Consider the following 16,802-nt stretch of genomic DNA (forward strand, 5'->3'; position numbering starts at 1 on the left):
GTCAAAGAAGTAGCAGGTTCTCTAATGCTTGTATGAAGGGTAGGCAGAAGGGTCTATCCGTAGTGTATGAAAAGTAGACAGAAGTAGTTTACTTGTAGTGAAACAAATCTTTTCTTCTGAGACACTCGAGTACAGTGGCGAATGTTATACGTTGTAAACTAAATAAAGCACTTGCACTTTAATAGAGAAATCAAGTTTCCGTTACCTTGTAAAGGAGGGAGTCAGATTGCGGAGCTGCACTGACGTCACTCTGTGCCGCGCTGGTATTGGTCGAAACAGCGGGTGTGTAACGGAGTTGGTATTGTAAAGGAGGGGTGAGTGCGGGAGTGTGAGACCGCGTCTCGCGTAAAAAGGCAGCGCACCCATTGGATGAAGTTGGTTGCAATCTCAGTATTGATTGGTTGTTGAAATTTACAAGGCGCGCTAGCATTGGAAGAACATTTGTAAACAAAAGTACGTAAAACAGGCCGAGTTAAGTTTTACGAGGTATATGTGGTATCCCGAATTTTTACCTGATCCGAAATATTTCGGTTTTGGAAAGGATCAGATGCTGAGAGGCAGACCTTATAATATGTACAGAAACAAGCGAAAAATGACTCTTGTAGACAAAATGAAGAATTATTTCAAGAAAGACAAGCCCATAAAAACTAGAGAAGGAGTTATTTTTCCACCACCCAATACTCCTGCATCATTTATGATGTTTGATAAAGGGTATCATACCTGTGTATGGTTGGAAAATTGGGTGAAATATACTAAAGACGACAGAGTTTTAGCTTTTCCTTTGGACGGTACCTTTAACAGTAGAATTTTGTTTAATTTGAGGACCCGAATGAATGACTTGTACCCCAGACCAAGACTGACACAATACGAGGCCTTAGAGGAATGGGAGATTGAGGCCCTTGAGCGAGACAGACCCAGAATTGACAAGGGAATAAGTAAATGGTATCCAAAGATGAAGGGAGAAGCTAAAGAGAAAAAGATGAAGCAGTGGAGACAGAATATGGTAGTGGAAGGACTGTTTCCAGTACGATGAACCCATGGGAGGAAAAAGGACAGAGAAAACCCGACACTTAATGACTGCGGGGGATTCGGAAGATGAATATTTGGAGGATTTATTAATGAAAAATCCACCTCCATATGATGAAGAGTATAGGTCCTTGAGTTCAAGAAATCCATTCATTAGGCCTCCCAGTGATGGGAAGGCCAGTGCAACTGATACAGCAGGTTCAGGTTATAGGCCTGGCAGTAAAGAGGGATTTAGCATGCCTGATACAACTGTTCCATGTTATGGACCATCCTGTGGTGACGGACCAAGTACGACCATTCCAACTGCCCCGAATCTTTACCCTCCATTAATTCCACAAATAGTACATGACACCTCCACAGAAAGGGTCCTACAGGACCGAGAGAGAGAAGCTTTAATTAAACAGAGAACTGAATTGATACAGAAAATAACACAGTTAAATTCAAATCCCAAAGCTCTGACAATTCCAGTAACCATTGGCCCAGTTGTTCCTCTTTAGGGGATAGACAGGCTAGTCCGAAAACAGTAGTTATTTCTCCAGTTGTAGCGCCGCCAAGAAAAGAGCCCTTAATAGTTGATGACCAGACAAGTGAATGTGATTCTATAATTTCCTTAATGGACTTGCCCATAAGAGAACCAGAAGTTAGAGCACCAAGGAAGAATGATCAGACTAGTGCACGAGAGGTCCTGATAGAAACAGCTTCAGGTACCCGGAGTGCCACGGTAGTGACTCCGGAAGAAATAGATCGATGGACGCGAGAATTAGAAAAGGTAACTCCTCAGCCAAAACCATTAGATATTTACAAATTAAGAATAGAATTGGAAGAACTGATGGCTGGGAACGTGGGACAGGCTAAACACTCTTAATGAGGAAGAACTACTGTTCATATGTAAAAGTATTACTAGGAATACCAGAACGTTCCATGAGAAACTGATGGACACCGCAGCTAATATGGGAATAGATGTCAGCAGATCTAAGGTATTGCAGAAACCATGCAGAGCAGAATTTTCTGACAAAGACTTAGAAAACATGAACGTGTCAGGGAAAAAGGTGCAGATAAGAGAATTGTTACACCTGTTACAGAAATGGGGAGACCTAGAAAAATGGAAAGCAAGGTGGGCAAAGAAAAAGGAAGACAGTAGGTCCCGACACGTGTTCACTGAATATGTCCTAAAAGAAACAGATAAAGCTGAACCATTGTATCCCATGAGAGAAGTGCCAGGTGGGGAATATGTACATGTTCCATGGTCCCGACAGGATATTGTGTTATTCACAAATGATTTTCCAAATTTACGTGAAAAACCTGTAGAATGGTACAGGCAAGTTGAGAGGTTTATCAAAGTGCAAAAATGTCTCCTGAAAGATCTAGATGGGTTCTTTGACATTGTAGTTCCCGTAGATTTGTGGACAGAATGCAAAATTGCTGTTGATTGGCCCAGTGAGGAGTACGCCAGAGACACTAGGACAGGAGCCCCATCAGCGGAGGTGATGAGAAAATATGACCAAGTAATACTGTACTTAAAAGGAAAGGTGCCCGCTAAAGAAACTGATTGGACCCGTATAGATAGAACTACCCAAAATCGTTATGAAACTGTACATTCATATTATGAACGACTGTTACAGGTGTTCAAAAGGTACAGTGGACTAGATAACATTGAGACGAAGGACATGACCCATTTCATTCATCGATTCGTGGTAGGGTTAAGACCTGAAATTTCACAGTGGATTAAAGACAATAAAATCTGTTGCCAAGCAAAACCTATAGATGAGGTCATGAAATACGCCAAGTATTGTGAAGATGAGATGGAAAATAAAAGGAAAGCATTAAAAGAGAAGGCCATGTGGGCACAAGTGAAACTAGCAGAGCAACAAGAAAAGCACTTAAGTAAAATGAATAATAATACCCAGAATCAAAACCCTGGGGTGGAGGGAAGCCCAGAGTTAAAATGAGCTGAGAGGAAGCCAAGAAGAAGTTCCCCTGTCACGGGTGCGGACAGATAGGGCACTGGAGAGACGAGTGTCCAGCGATACTCAATGGTAACATGCCCAATAATGATTTGAATCCACAGGTGCAGAAAGAGGGGCCACAAAAGACTCAGCAACAGGTAAAGCAGCCACAGCTGCCTCGAGCACCTAGGCCAAACTATAGGAATAGAGCACAACAGAGTGAAGAAGCAGAGGCTTGGGAAGGAAGGGAGGATAGAAATGCAGCAACTTCGCAATTCCTGTTGAATGATACATTCCTCTGTGATGAACCTTACTGACGGGGCCTGAGGGGGGAGGACGAGGAGTGCGTGCTTGGCGCCTTCTTGCCGGTAGACCAGTGAGGGCCATACATTGAAGGAAAGGTTGAAGGAAATGAAGTCACCTTTCTGTTTGACACTGGTGCTACCCGTTCTACTGTGAGAACAGCAGATGTCCCAAACCTACCCCTCTCGGGAGAAGAAATCCAAGTAGTGGGTGTTTCTAATCAGTTAATTAGTACCCCAGTAACTGAGCCCATGGAAATCACAATAGGGAACTTCAAAGAGATGCACAGATTTGTAGTCTGTGACTCCAGTCCTGTGAACCTGTTAGGATGTGATTTGCTGTGCAAAATGAATTGCACCATCTTTTGCACACCAAAAGGCGTTGAAATTCAGACCCCAGATGAAGATGGAATTTACAAACTAATGTTAATTAGGCCTGACTCAGAAATTAAAAGACTGACAATACAAGATTTACCCGAAGAACTCCAACAGACAGTGAAACCTGAGGTGTGGGATTTTACTGGAAAAGAAGTAGGATTAATGGCAAATGTAGACCCAATTAAAATAGCCATAAGAGAAGATGCAGTCTATCCAAATACCAAACCGTACAAGATGAGCGCAGAAGTAAAAGCAGGGGTTGCCATTGAAGTAAAAAGATTGTTGGAAGCAGATATCATACAGGAGGTAATGAGCAGTCCTTGTAATTCACCCATAATTTGAATCAAGAAACCGAGTGGTAAGTACAGGGTAGTGCAGGACCTGCGCAAGGTAAACACAATCGTGGTTCCTTGCTGTCCTATTGTGCCAAATCCTGCCGTGATCTTGTACCAAATTCCATGGAATGCTGAATGGTTCACCGTCATTGACTTATGCCATGCATTCTTTTCAATCCCATTGCATCCAGACAGCAAATTTCTTTTCTCATTTGAATTCGACAGTCATGTCTACGTCTGGAATCGTGTCCCTCAGGGGTACACAGAGAGCCCTTCAATCTTTAATCAGATTTTTAAAAAGTGCCTTGAATCTTTGGTCTTACCTAGAGAATCAGTGCTGGTGCAATACATAGACGACCTCTTGGTGGCGTCTAAAAGCCGGAATGACTGTGTTGTTGACACCATTGCCTTCTGAACCATTTAGGGAAAGGAGGGCATAAAGTATCACCAGACAAATTACAGTTCTGTACCTCTTCAGTGAAATATCTAGGGCACCAGATAGAAAAAGGTATCAGGAAAGTAACCACAGAAAGAATCAGGATAATTAAAAACATGCATCTACCCCGTACTCAGAAAGAGATCAGAATGTTTCTTGGGGTTGTAGGATACTGTGGATAGTGGATTGTGGGATTTGCAGTTCTAGCAAAACCATTGATCAAAATGACCAAGAAAGGAGCAAAAGACCCAGTGGAGTGGGATGAAGAAAGCATGTCAGCTTTTACAAAATTGCGAGACTGTCTGTGTACTGCTCCTGCATTGGGAATGCCTGATTACTCGAAAGAGTTTGCACTGTTTTGTGACACACGTGACAATTGTGCATTGTCTGTTCTGACCCAAGCGCATGGTTTGACTAGACGTCCTGTGGCATATTTTTCTGCCACTTTGGATCCAGTGGCTGCTGGATTACCTGGACGTCTGAAAGCAGTAGCTGCAACTTGCATGAGTCTTGAGCAGAGTGAATCCATCGTCATGGGACATCCTGTAACTGTGTATGTTCCACATGCAGTTGTAATCTTACTGACCCGAACTAAAACCCAGTATCTCACTCCTAGTCGGCTGACTAAGTACGAAAGGATTCTGGTGGGTGCAGCAAATGTAATCATTACTCGATGTAACTTATTGAATCCAGCTACCCTATTACCTGATTCCCTCATTGCAGAAGCGAAGGGAGAGGTCGAGCATAATTGCATAGACCTGACTGAGTTCAGTGCAAAACCACGCCCAGACATTAAGGAAATGCCCTTGCCTGTTGAAGATTTCAAACTGTTTGTAGATGGCTCGTGTCTAAGACATGAGGATGGAGGCTTAAGTGCTGCTTATGCAGTGTGCACACTAGAACGTGCAGTAGAAGCATCCTATTTGTTTGGAGTCAAGTCTGCACAAGTAGCCGAATTAATTGCATTAACAAGAGCCGGTAAAGCTGGAAAAAATAAAAGGACAACCATATATACGGACACCCAGTACGGCTATGGGGTTGTGCATGACTTCGGCCAACTGTGGCTGCAAAGAGAGTTCCTGACCTCTTCAGGTACTCCTATCAGAAATGGGAGGGTTGTAAAGGAATTACTGGAGGCAATCTAGTTACCAAAAGAACTGGCAGTGGTCAAGTGTGCTGCTCACAAATCTGGCAATGACGATGTGACAGCCGGTAATCGATATGCTGACCAACTAGCCCAATATTGTGCCCGTTATCGAATGTCGGTCAACATCAAGTTGGGCGGACATGGAAACAGCTGCCAACTTATGGTGTTTGAAGATGTGCAATCATGGAAAGATTTGCAAAACGCAGCAGGACCAAGGGAAAAGAAAAGGTGGAGAAAGTCTGGTTGTCAGGAAAGGAGTGAGGATGGTGTTATGGTTCATATTGATGGTATGCCTGTATTGCCTGACAGCTTGCTTGCTCCTATGGCCCGGCTAATACATGGAGATCCACATATAGGCAGGGATGCTATGATTCGTGTCTTTAAACAGACATGGCACAATTCGAAATTCAGGAACATTGCAGAGGCACTTTGCCAGAGGTGCTTAACTTGTCAGCAGTTTAATCCGGGAAAGAAAACAGTAGTTACAGCAGGTACGATCGGGAAAGCAGAAGGTCCCTTTGTCAGATTACAAATTGACTTTATACAGTTGCCCCTCTGTAAAGGAATGAAGTACGTCCTTGTCATTGTCTGCTTATTTTCAAAATCTGTAGAAGCTTATCCTGCAAAGAGAAATGATGGCATCACTGTAGCCAAGTTGTTACTGAGGGAGCTGATACCTAGGTTCGGTTTTCCAGTTACAATTGAATCAGACAGAGGTGGGCATTTTCACAATGAGATAATAGAACAGCTTTGTGCAGCATTCAAAATTACCCAAAAATTGCACTGTGCATATCGCCCAGAGGCTTCTGGAGTGGTAGAACAGCTGAATGGCACTATCAAATCAAGATTAGGAAAAATGTGTGATTCTACTGGAATGAATTGGATAGACGCCTTGCCCCTTGTCCTGATGGGAATCAGAAGTATTCCAGATCGGAAGACAGGCCTGAGCCCCCATGAGATACTGATGGGAAGAGTAATGCGACAAGCATGGGTACCAGGACACAAACTGCTAAGCATTTCTGATGATTTGGTGCTAGAGTACTGCAAGCAACTGGGTGACCAAGTGCGTTCTATCTCTCACCAGATTGGGGAAGACGCCGTCGCCAAGCCAACAACTCCAGCCCATAATCTGAACCCAGGGGATTGGGTTGTGCTAAAGAAACACACCCGATCGAGTTGTCTTGCACCGAAGTGGGGAAAACCGAGACAAGTGATTCTTGTTACCATGACAGCGGTGAAGTATGCAGGTGTGCCAAAGTGGATCCATGCCAGTCCTACAAAAATAGTGACTGAAGACGAAGAAAATGAGGTTGAAGGTTGTGCAGCTGAGGGGTCTCCTGACGTTGGTCCTGAAGTAGCTGATGACGAACAACCAAGCACCAGTCAAGATGAGTGGGTCCCAGTAGTCGACCTGACATTCGATCCTATAAGAACTAGAAGATACACCTACTTAGATAGAGAGTGGGATAGTGAAGACGAGACAGGAATAGAAAAGGATAACCAGATTATCGAGATCCATGTCAGATCAGACAACAAGGAAGAACAGACAGGGACAGAACAGGTTATCAACACACCTCCAAGAACTCCTGAAATTGAAAAGGGACAATTAGGAAATAGAACAAAGGTTCAAGCAGAAGAAAATCAAGGGTTCGAAGTGCTTGAACAGGATCAGATAGAAATAGATAAAAGTGTTCAGGAAGAAGACACTGAAACCAAACAAATCAAAATCCGACATACACCTGAACAAGGCCCGCTTAGTGACCAGGCAGAAGAAGTCGACCCAAGACCTGGAACTAGTCAGATAGGCAGGGAACAAGAAAACATTGAAGCAGATGTGCCACAACTGAACGAAAATAAAAGATCACTAGAAGAGAGCCCAGTGACTGTGCCAGTCAAAAGATTTAAGAAAAAGAAAAGTGAACCAAGATTTATCAAAAGACTGAGACTGAGACTAAAAACTGTAGAGGAAAAGCTTGAGGAAAGGAAACAGGCTGTTAGAGAAAAGGAGAAATCTGGAACTAAGCCTAAGAGAAAAAGTGCCCGACTACGAAGACAAAACAGTACATATCAGGATCCTGAATGGACTTTTCTGGTACTGGAGGAGTTCGAAGATCTTGATATAAGTGACGAGAGTGACGAAGAGGTGATTGCCATTCAGAGCACCGAAGAAGAAGAACCGACCTGAAGTTGCTTGGTGTAAGAAAATCTGTACAAAGTTACAAAGAGGGGTTGAAAAACTTCTCTTAAGCCCAAGATGTCTGATTCCAGTGTAAATGGAAGACCTAGGCGTAATTGGTGTAAAACGTGTTGTCAAATATGTGTATGTAGTGTAGCACTAATTATAATACTTTGGATAGGACTGACTATAACCATTCCATCTATGATGAGCGAAAACCCAAGTCTGTACCCCAATAATAATTTACCGGACGACACTGTAGAATCACATACTAGAAATACTCCACAAAGTATAGACGCATTAGACAGACCACTTAGCCTGAAACAGACAAAACTAGACTTAGAAGCATCAGATGAGGAAGACTTACACTTCAATAAAATCCGGAACAAAACTAATTTAAACATTTTTGCGAATCTATTAGTACATTATGTAGAGACAATGGAAATAGATGACTGTTACGTCTGTATGAAGCTACCTACTTCAGTAGCTGAAGGTGTAACTTACCACCACTTACCCTTGACCTATGGAATTTCCTGTAGTATATTGACTAGCCTATTTTACAGACGAGGACCGTTACAGTATTACTACTCAAACTTTGACGTGACATTTTCTGAACTTCCTGTTCGAAGGACTCTGAATCCTGTACATACGACTAGAGATGTAGCTAAATATATGGGTGAATATTTTCTAACTGTAGGTAAAATGAACATAGATGACGCACACAAGAATAACCGGACTTGTTCTCTACATGAAAAGGAGAAGGAATTTTTAGATATGGTAGAAAAGAGAAGAGAAAGCTTCCAAAGGAAGGCCAAAGATAAAACTCAGAAAGTTCCTAAATGGGCAGAAAATATAGAAAATACTTCGAATGGTAGAGAAAATGCTGCCTTGTTGCTGGATTTCGAAAAGAAGGGGAAGCTTTGTCTTCATAGAGAAATGACTAGTTATTACAATAACATATTCATTGGTTCCAGTGAGTGCGAACATAATTACAAGGTAATTGGGGGTTGGGGATTCAAAGATGGGTCAGAGCCTGTGTTTCCTGGAATCTATTTTATATGCGGAAACAAGGCTTACTTCAAATTACCGGACCATTGGTACGGAAGCTGTTATTTTGGTATTGTCTTTCCAAAGACATACCATGTGGGGAAAAACACTGGAAGCATTGAAAAGACTAACGCATTAGCACGCACAAAAAGAGAGAGTGCTGGAGAAATAGTGGGAGACATTTTTAGTGCATTGATACCTGCAGTGGGAGTGACTCTGAATACACACAGAATTTGCAAATTGTCAACAGTAGTGGATCGGTTATCTACTGACACTACTGGAGGTTTCCTGATGGTCAATACCGAGATGGTTGCGATCAGATCTATGGTTTTACAAAACAGGCTTGCTCTTGACACCTTATTAGCAAAAGAGGGCGGAGTCTATAGAATGTTGAAAGCGCAACATTGTTGCACTTACATACCTGACAAAAGTGTGGAAATCAAAAGGTATGTGAGGAATATTACAAATTTGGAAAAAGAGCTCAAACCACTGGAAGTTGACAGTGCCTGGAAGAGACTAACAGATGGTCTCTCCTCTGTAGGTCATTGGTTTACTAACCTAGGGAAAAGTCTGTTGAGTAAAATATTATTGCCAATCACGGGCATTAGTATAATAGTGTTTCTTATATTCATTTGTTGTAAATGTCGCAAACATCAGAGAAAGTATACTGTGAATAAGAGAGGAGTGAAGAGGAATGTGGATGAATTGGAACTGGAGGAACTGAATAATCACATTTATAAAAAGATGAAAAATTCTCACCCTAATAAAGAAACGAAAGAGAAAATGAATTGAATGATTGAGGAGATTGAGATGGAAGACATGTGACAAGTTGGCATCTGGTTCCATTTATAGTGATGATAGTAAATATCATCAAAGAGGGGATTGATGGAGCAAGTATTCGCAATGTGACGCTACTTGCTTGTATCAAGAACCTCGAATAACAGTAATAAAACTAATTCAATATGTTTGTCTTACTAATAATTGCACTTTTACACTACACGGGGGTGTCCCAGCGACGCTTGCCTATGTGTTTACTAATAATAATGAAGCTTGTTAATAATATGGTTGCTGCTTTGCGGGAATCTAGTCTGCGCATGCGTCGGTCATACCCACGTGATGTGACGCACTCGCAGTTCCGAAGGGAACATGTCGCTCATGCGCAGTATTGCTAAATATGGCCGCTTTGTTTTTCACATGCTCCGTGCTTGCACTGCTGCTTTTGCAAAGCCGTTTGTTCTGCTTAACTCCTAATGCTATAGTTGTTATAAAGTAAGGGATGTAGTATAGCCATTCACGGTATACAGTGTATTCATTTTTTCCTGTGTTTCTAAATTGTTTTCGCTTACGTTTCATGTACCACCCTAGGGGGGGGGCCTGGGAAGCAACTCTACTCCATCTTGAAGGCCGAATAGAACCAGTCATGTGACAGGGGAAAAAAAAGTCACGCAGCAGTGGAACCCAGCCAGCTGGCAGCCAAAGCCAAGATGCTCATGGGAACCTGCTCTCCGACCTAGCTGAAGAAGCTGACTTCTACCTGCAATGGCAACAAATGTATTAGATTTTGTGTACCCCATTGTCTGCTGAAACCTCTCTTGCCATGGGAACTGGAATGTAAGGGGTGGGTTCGAAAATGAATATTAAGTCTGAGAAAGTCTAAATTTTAGGAGGTACCATGACCTAACCTCCTCTCTTGCCCAATCAGAAATTAGGGAACCTTTCACTTGCAACATTTGTGGTGGTACATTGTCCTGAAAACAGTATAATTTGCCTAGGTTAAGCTAGAGAAATTGTCTGACTTGTCCGAATAGCTGACCTGTCACTGACCCAATGAACTCTATAGGTGATTGATACAGAGAGCTGCGGAGCACTCTGTCCGTAATTTCCCCAGACTCAGTCGGAGTTTGGGAAACCTTAAGTGCTGGCGAAGCACTTTGCTAGGAGATTCGAGAACCCAATCGGGGTTATTGGCAGATTCCTTGCACAGAGGGGGTAGCGCAGGCGTTGCATCCGAAGCTGCAGGTGTTGGTCGTACCCTTTGGTGAGCCCAGTCCTGATCCAAATCCTGATGTTAACCTGTCCTGACTGTTCATGAGCTGTACCTGCACGCCTACTGGCAGCCTTAGTCCTTGAGGGTCCTTTCCCGCCTTTTCCAACCGACCCGTGGCCAGGGTTGATCTTCATTCTGTCCTAGGTAAATATAAAATAGCGTGGGTGATTGTCTTTCCTAAACTTCTTTTCCCTTTTTCCGAATAAAGCAAATTGCCTATTGTCTTTGACCCTGTTTTTTCTCTACAATAAGATTTTCGTGCAAACTTGTGTATTAGCATGTTCCATTCTCTCCCTACCCTTAGCCGAATTCAGAATCGTATGCATATATAGTTTGTTCCATTCTTACCCTCCCTTTAGAGAATAAGCACATCTGGATAAATCAAATTGCATAAGTTTCGTTTCTTATAGACCGTTAGTGATAACTGAAAGTTGGCTCTGACCAGTATGTTCCCGATTTCTTACCTGCCATTAGTGAAGTTATGAAAGTCTGCTGATCTAAATTTAGTGTGTTCCTTATTTTTCCCTTCCCTTTTATTTCCAAAATTCTAAATGTTTCTTACTTTAATACATTGTTACACTATTTTCTTAATTTTAGTGATAGATAGCTTGATTTGTGTTAACCTGTGGCTCATTGAAACTGAAGAAAACGATAACTAGATAAAGGTTTTTGAAACTTCTTGCGTTTGTGGTTATTATAAAAGTACAAAGGGTTGATCTTCATTGTGTCCTAGGTAAATATAAAATAGCGTGGGTGATTGTCTTTCCTAAACTTCTTTTCCCTTTTTCCGAATAAAGCAAATTGCCTATTGTCTTTGACCCTGTTTTTTCTCTACAATAAGATTTTCGTGCAAACTTGTGTATTAGCATGTTCCATTCTCTCCCTACCCTTAGCCGAATTCAGAATCGTATGCATATATAGTTTGTTCCATTCTTACCCTCCCTTTAGAGAATAAGCACATCTGGATAAATCAAATTGCATAAGTTTTGTTTCTTATAGACCGTTAGTGATAACTGAAAGTTGGCTCTGACTAGTATGTTCCCGATTTCTTACCTGCCATTAGTGAAGTTATGAAAGTCTGCTGATCTAAATTTAATGTGTTCCTTATTTTTCCCTTCCCTTTTATTTCCAAAATTCTAAATGTTTCTTACTTTAATACATTGTTATACTATTTTCTTAATTTTAGTGATAGATAGCTTGATTTGTGTTAACCTGTGGCTCATTGAAACTGAAGAAAACGATAACTAGATAAATGTTTTTGAAACTTCTTGCGTTTGTGGTTATTATAAAAGTACAAAGAAATTGAAATGGTATATGGTATTTGTGTTGTCTACTTTCTCCACAGCTAGCTCCTCGATCCATTGTGATCTTAGGTACCTGAAACGAGGATTGGTAAGTCAGGTACACGGAAATAAACAGAAGGAAACCGAACTGCTGATAGTAGTGTGTGGGTTACCTGATTAAAGTATTACAAAAAGTATTTTATGGGCCCTGGTGTGCATATTTGATAACAATGTTGGTCGGGTGATTTGCCCGCTCTATCATTACAAATGGGTTTTCTGGTTGGCTAGGGTTTGCACCTAAGCCAGACAGAATCCACCACTCTAGTCAGGATAAGGGGATTACACATCTAAAATAACCCATTTGGTTGCTCAGCACGAGCAGTCAGGCTTATCCCAGAGGCAGTGTGTAAAGCATATGCACATAACCAACAGTAATATAGTGAAAACACTACAAAATGACACCACACCAGTTTTAGAAACATATACAATATTTAGCTGTGTAAAACAAGACAAAAACAATTAAAAGCCAACATACAGTCATCAAAATGCGAATAATGAAACAAAAGGCTGTATATACAGTTCCTTGAAGTCGATAGCTCCATCTGGAGCTATCACAGAGTCGTGAACAAACAAATCCAACAGTTCCAGCTGGTCGAGAGCCAGCTATTGTGTCGGGGAGACCTGTAAAACAGTACCTTAGAAGATGCAGGGCATTGGACCTTGCGGTGAGCTCTGAAGGAGCAGTGTCAGCAGCCTTCGGTTCCAGATGTTGGTGCAAGAGTTGTCAGGCCCTTGAAGTCACATGCGTTGCAGCTCAAACTCTGTGAGTTTGAAGTCAGGAGTGCCAGTGTCGGCAGGCATTGGGCTGTGGAGTGGAGCAGTGTGACGTACAGTGCCCTCAGGTCGCGGTGCAGGCAGGGGCTCGGTGACAGTCATTCAGCGGCGTCGGTGAGACCAGGGCTGCAGTGCAAAGTGGGCAGTGCTTGTTAGGGTGCTGACAGGTCATTGTGCAAGCAGCAGCATTGTCGTTGGTGAAATGTTGTCGTCGGTAGACCCAAGGCTGCGGGGTGAGATGGGACAATGCGGTGTGGGGGACCCACAGGTCGCGGTGCTAGCCTGGCATCGGTTGATGATCTGGAGTTGATAGCACTGGTGTTGGTGGGCCAAGGGGTGGGATGGGACAGTGCATAGAGTAACCTAGGAGCGGTGCCCCCAAACTACGGTGCAGGCAGCGGTGTCAATGTCAGCTTGGAGCGTCGTCGACGGTGCGACCAGGGATACAGTGTGAAGTGGGTTAGTGCTCTGTGTTCTCCTTGAGCAGTGTCCACGGTGCAAGCAGCGGTATCAGTGACAGCGTTGCGGCATCGTCAGGGATACCAGGGCAGCAGTGTGAAGTGAGGCGGTGTGGAGTGCGTACCCACAGGTCACGGTGCAAGCAGCGGCTTGGTGGCAGCAGTGAACAGCATCATCAGTGAGACCAAGGTTGTGATGGGAAGTGTGGCGGTGCCTACTGCGGTGCCTTCCGGTGGCAGAGCCAGCAGTGGTGTCGTTGACAGCGTTGGGTTGCCTTTTCTCCACTGTGTCAGCTGAAACATGCAGTTCCAGAAGACGGTACTCAGAAGGTGTTGAAGTCTTTGATTTCCCTGAGACTTCCAACAGAAGGCAAGCTCTACATCAAGCCCTTGGAGATACTTAGGATGCAGAAAGCACAGTCCAGTCCTTTCCCTGCCCAAGACAGAAGCAGCAACTGCAGGCCAACCTAGCAAAGCACACAGTGAAGTGGTAGTATATCCTCACAGCTCTTCCAGATCTTCTTCCCGGCAGCTTCCTTAGTCCAGCAGTAATCTAAAGTTCTGGGGACCGGGCCTCAATATTTATACCACATTTTCCTTTGAAGTTGGTACAAACACAGTTCCTCTGGCACACATAAACCAGTTCAGCCTAGCTCAGGCCAGGTTCACTGCAGGAGGTGGAGATAGCTTTCTGAGAGGCAGTCACAGTCCATTATCCTCCCACTACTCTAAATGCAGCCAGGCCTATTCAGCCTGGCTATGGATCACTCAGGAAATGCAGGACACACCTCAACCCCTGTGTCTGTAGGGTGAATGCACATCCCCTGCTCCTGTCACTCTAAACCCAGACAGGGAATACAGAAAAGGCAGAGGCACACAGGTTAGTTAGACAAGAAAATTCCCAGTTTTAAATAGTGATATTTTTAAACACATGATATAAAAATCCTCTTTACTAAAAGATGTATTTTTGAATCCTGAGTTCAGGCATACCAAACTCTATTTTTCTATCAGCTCCCACCGGCAACCTACCTTGGTAATGTGTTATCAAGCAACTCCTACGTTAACCTATGGAAGAGATAGCCTTTCAACAGTGAAAACGAAATACACAGCATTTCAATATAAAGACATGCAAAAATACACCACTACATGTCCTACCTTTTAAATACATTGCACCCTGCCCATGGTGCTTCCTTGGGGTGACTTACCTTAGGGGTGACTTAGATGTAAGAAAAGGGAAGAGCCTGGCAAGTGGGTACACTTGCCAGGGCGACATGGCAGTTAAAGACATTGCAGGGGCAGGTCTGAGACACCTTTGAAATGCTACTTATGTGGGCACCACCAGTGCTGCGGGTCTACTAGTAGAATTTGATTTACAAGCCCTGGGCACACACAGGTCATGGTACTTGCGATTTACTAGTAAATAAAATATCCCAATGATGGAAAAACAAACATACACAATTTACATGGAGAGAATATGCACTTTAGCACTGAAATAGCAGTGGTAAAGTGCCCAGAGTCCTTAACCCAACAAAAACAAGGTAAAAAACTAGAGGCCAAAAAGCAAAATTTCTGGGGGTGAACCCGCTGAAAAAGCTAAGTACAACATAAGCTAATAACTTGGCAGGGAAGAACAGTGCATATTTAATCTTGAATTGTTTTAGGAGGCATTTGACCTCTAATTTACAACACTCCCTAGCACACGTACAGTTATAATATGGTTCATGTGTATCAGTGTTTCCACCCGTTCTTGCAGAAAAAGTAGAAAAGAGTTCTTGTTCTCGTAGTTCAATTCCAAGTTTTATTCTTGATCACTGGAAAGCGTTCACACAGCCAACACGTGTTTCGTCGTAATTGGGAATGTAACCCACAACTTTTTCAAGGCTGTACAAAGTAAGAAAGAAGTTGTATGTCGCAATATGTATATATATACTGTTATTTACAGTGGGTTTTAAACCTGTTACACATCTCTAATATTTATTAGAGACATACCCTCACCGTGAATTAAACACAACATTGTAGTGCTTACTGTGCGTGGAGGTGATACAGAATTTAAAAGAAATACGTGAATAACATCCTTCACAGAATAACACAGAATGTACCTCTGAGTAATCAGATGGTCTATGAGCCTGGCATGAGGTGGAGAGACTACGTGCCATATATTACATACTTCGAACGTTTTTTTGGAGGTGATAGTATAATCTAGGTAAACTTATAGTGATATTATTAGGTGAACAATCATGCAAGAAGTCTGTTGATTTGAAATGAATTACTATTCTATTAAATACCTATTTCCAGATCTGTATTTTCTTTACTGAAAAAATAAATAAAAGGACTGTAAATACTTGGTCTCATGTTCACTAATCCGTTTTTGATATTCGTTATTAGTAGATTTCACTTACGTGTAATGCGGTGGTAATTCCAACCCGCATATGGGTTCTACGGAGGACTTCGATTATGTATCCAGTCGAAGAATAAATCATTAGATTTTCTTTTTACTCCAAATATATTGCGGTGGCTGTAAGAGCATAAATAAGTCGGTTAAGCTCTATGTATATTCTAAAAGTCTACTATGATTTTAGTTAATTCTTTAATGGGCTGGAAGTAGAGGAAAGACGATTCTTCCTGTGGTGACGAACCTCATTTTAAGTCGTCCTCATTATATGTAATTTCAGTTTTCGGTTCTCTTTAAGGAGTTTAGCTTAAATTCACACCGTATTTACGGATTATGACAAAATTATAATAGAATGCCCATGTTTACAAAATATAATTTGTTATAATATTCATGGGTAATCCCTGATTATATATATACGGCTCCACAATTTGGGATTTTATCTGTTATCTCAGGCATATTGTATCTATATTGTTCGCTTTAAACTAATAAAAGGTCCTGGTATTCTCACGATTTGCTTACCTTTCGCCTATGATCAGCGCTTGGTTATTTCTCTCTATCGGTCCCCCGTTCATTCGTAGCGTGATCGCTCGAGTACGCACAACTCTGCTTGATGCTTTGTTTTGTAATATTACTTCCGGGTTTCGCTATTTTGTGATTGGTCTATTCATTTAGGTTCCGCCTCGGAGGTAATGACGTATTCTACGCAGGGGATGATATTTTTTGGTTTGTATGGCGGCCATCTTGTAATGTCTATCTAGTACTAATCAAAGCTTTATTGCGTCCCTAATGGTATAGAGGAGATGAATCTATTGGTAGATAACGTTTCGAACTTGTCACACAGTGTGTAAAATGGTGTTAAAACCATGTCACACGACCATGGATAGGTTAAAGAATACTCGCGAAGTATTATTAGTTAGTTATTTAGGTTAGGGAAATAGTTCTGAGTGTTAAACATTCAGTTGTGAAATTCGTGATGAGCAAACATGCAATTATAT

Source organism: Lissotriton vulgaris, chromosome 2_1 (assembly GCF_964263255.1).
Source record: "Lissotriton vulgaris chromosome 2_1, aLisVul1.2, whole genome shotgun sequence".
Classification (NCBI taxonomy): domain Eukaryota; kingdom Metazoa; phylum Chordata; class Amphibia; order Caudata; family Salamandridae; genus Lissotriton; species Lissotriton vulgaris.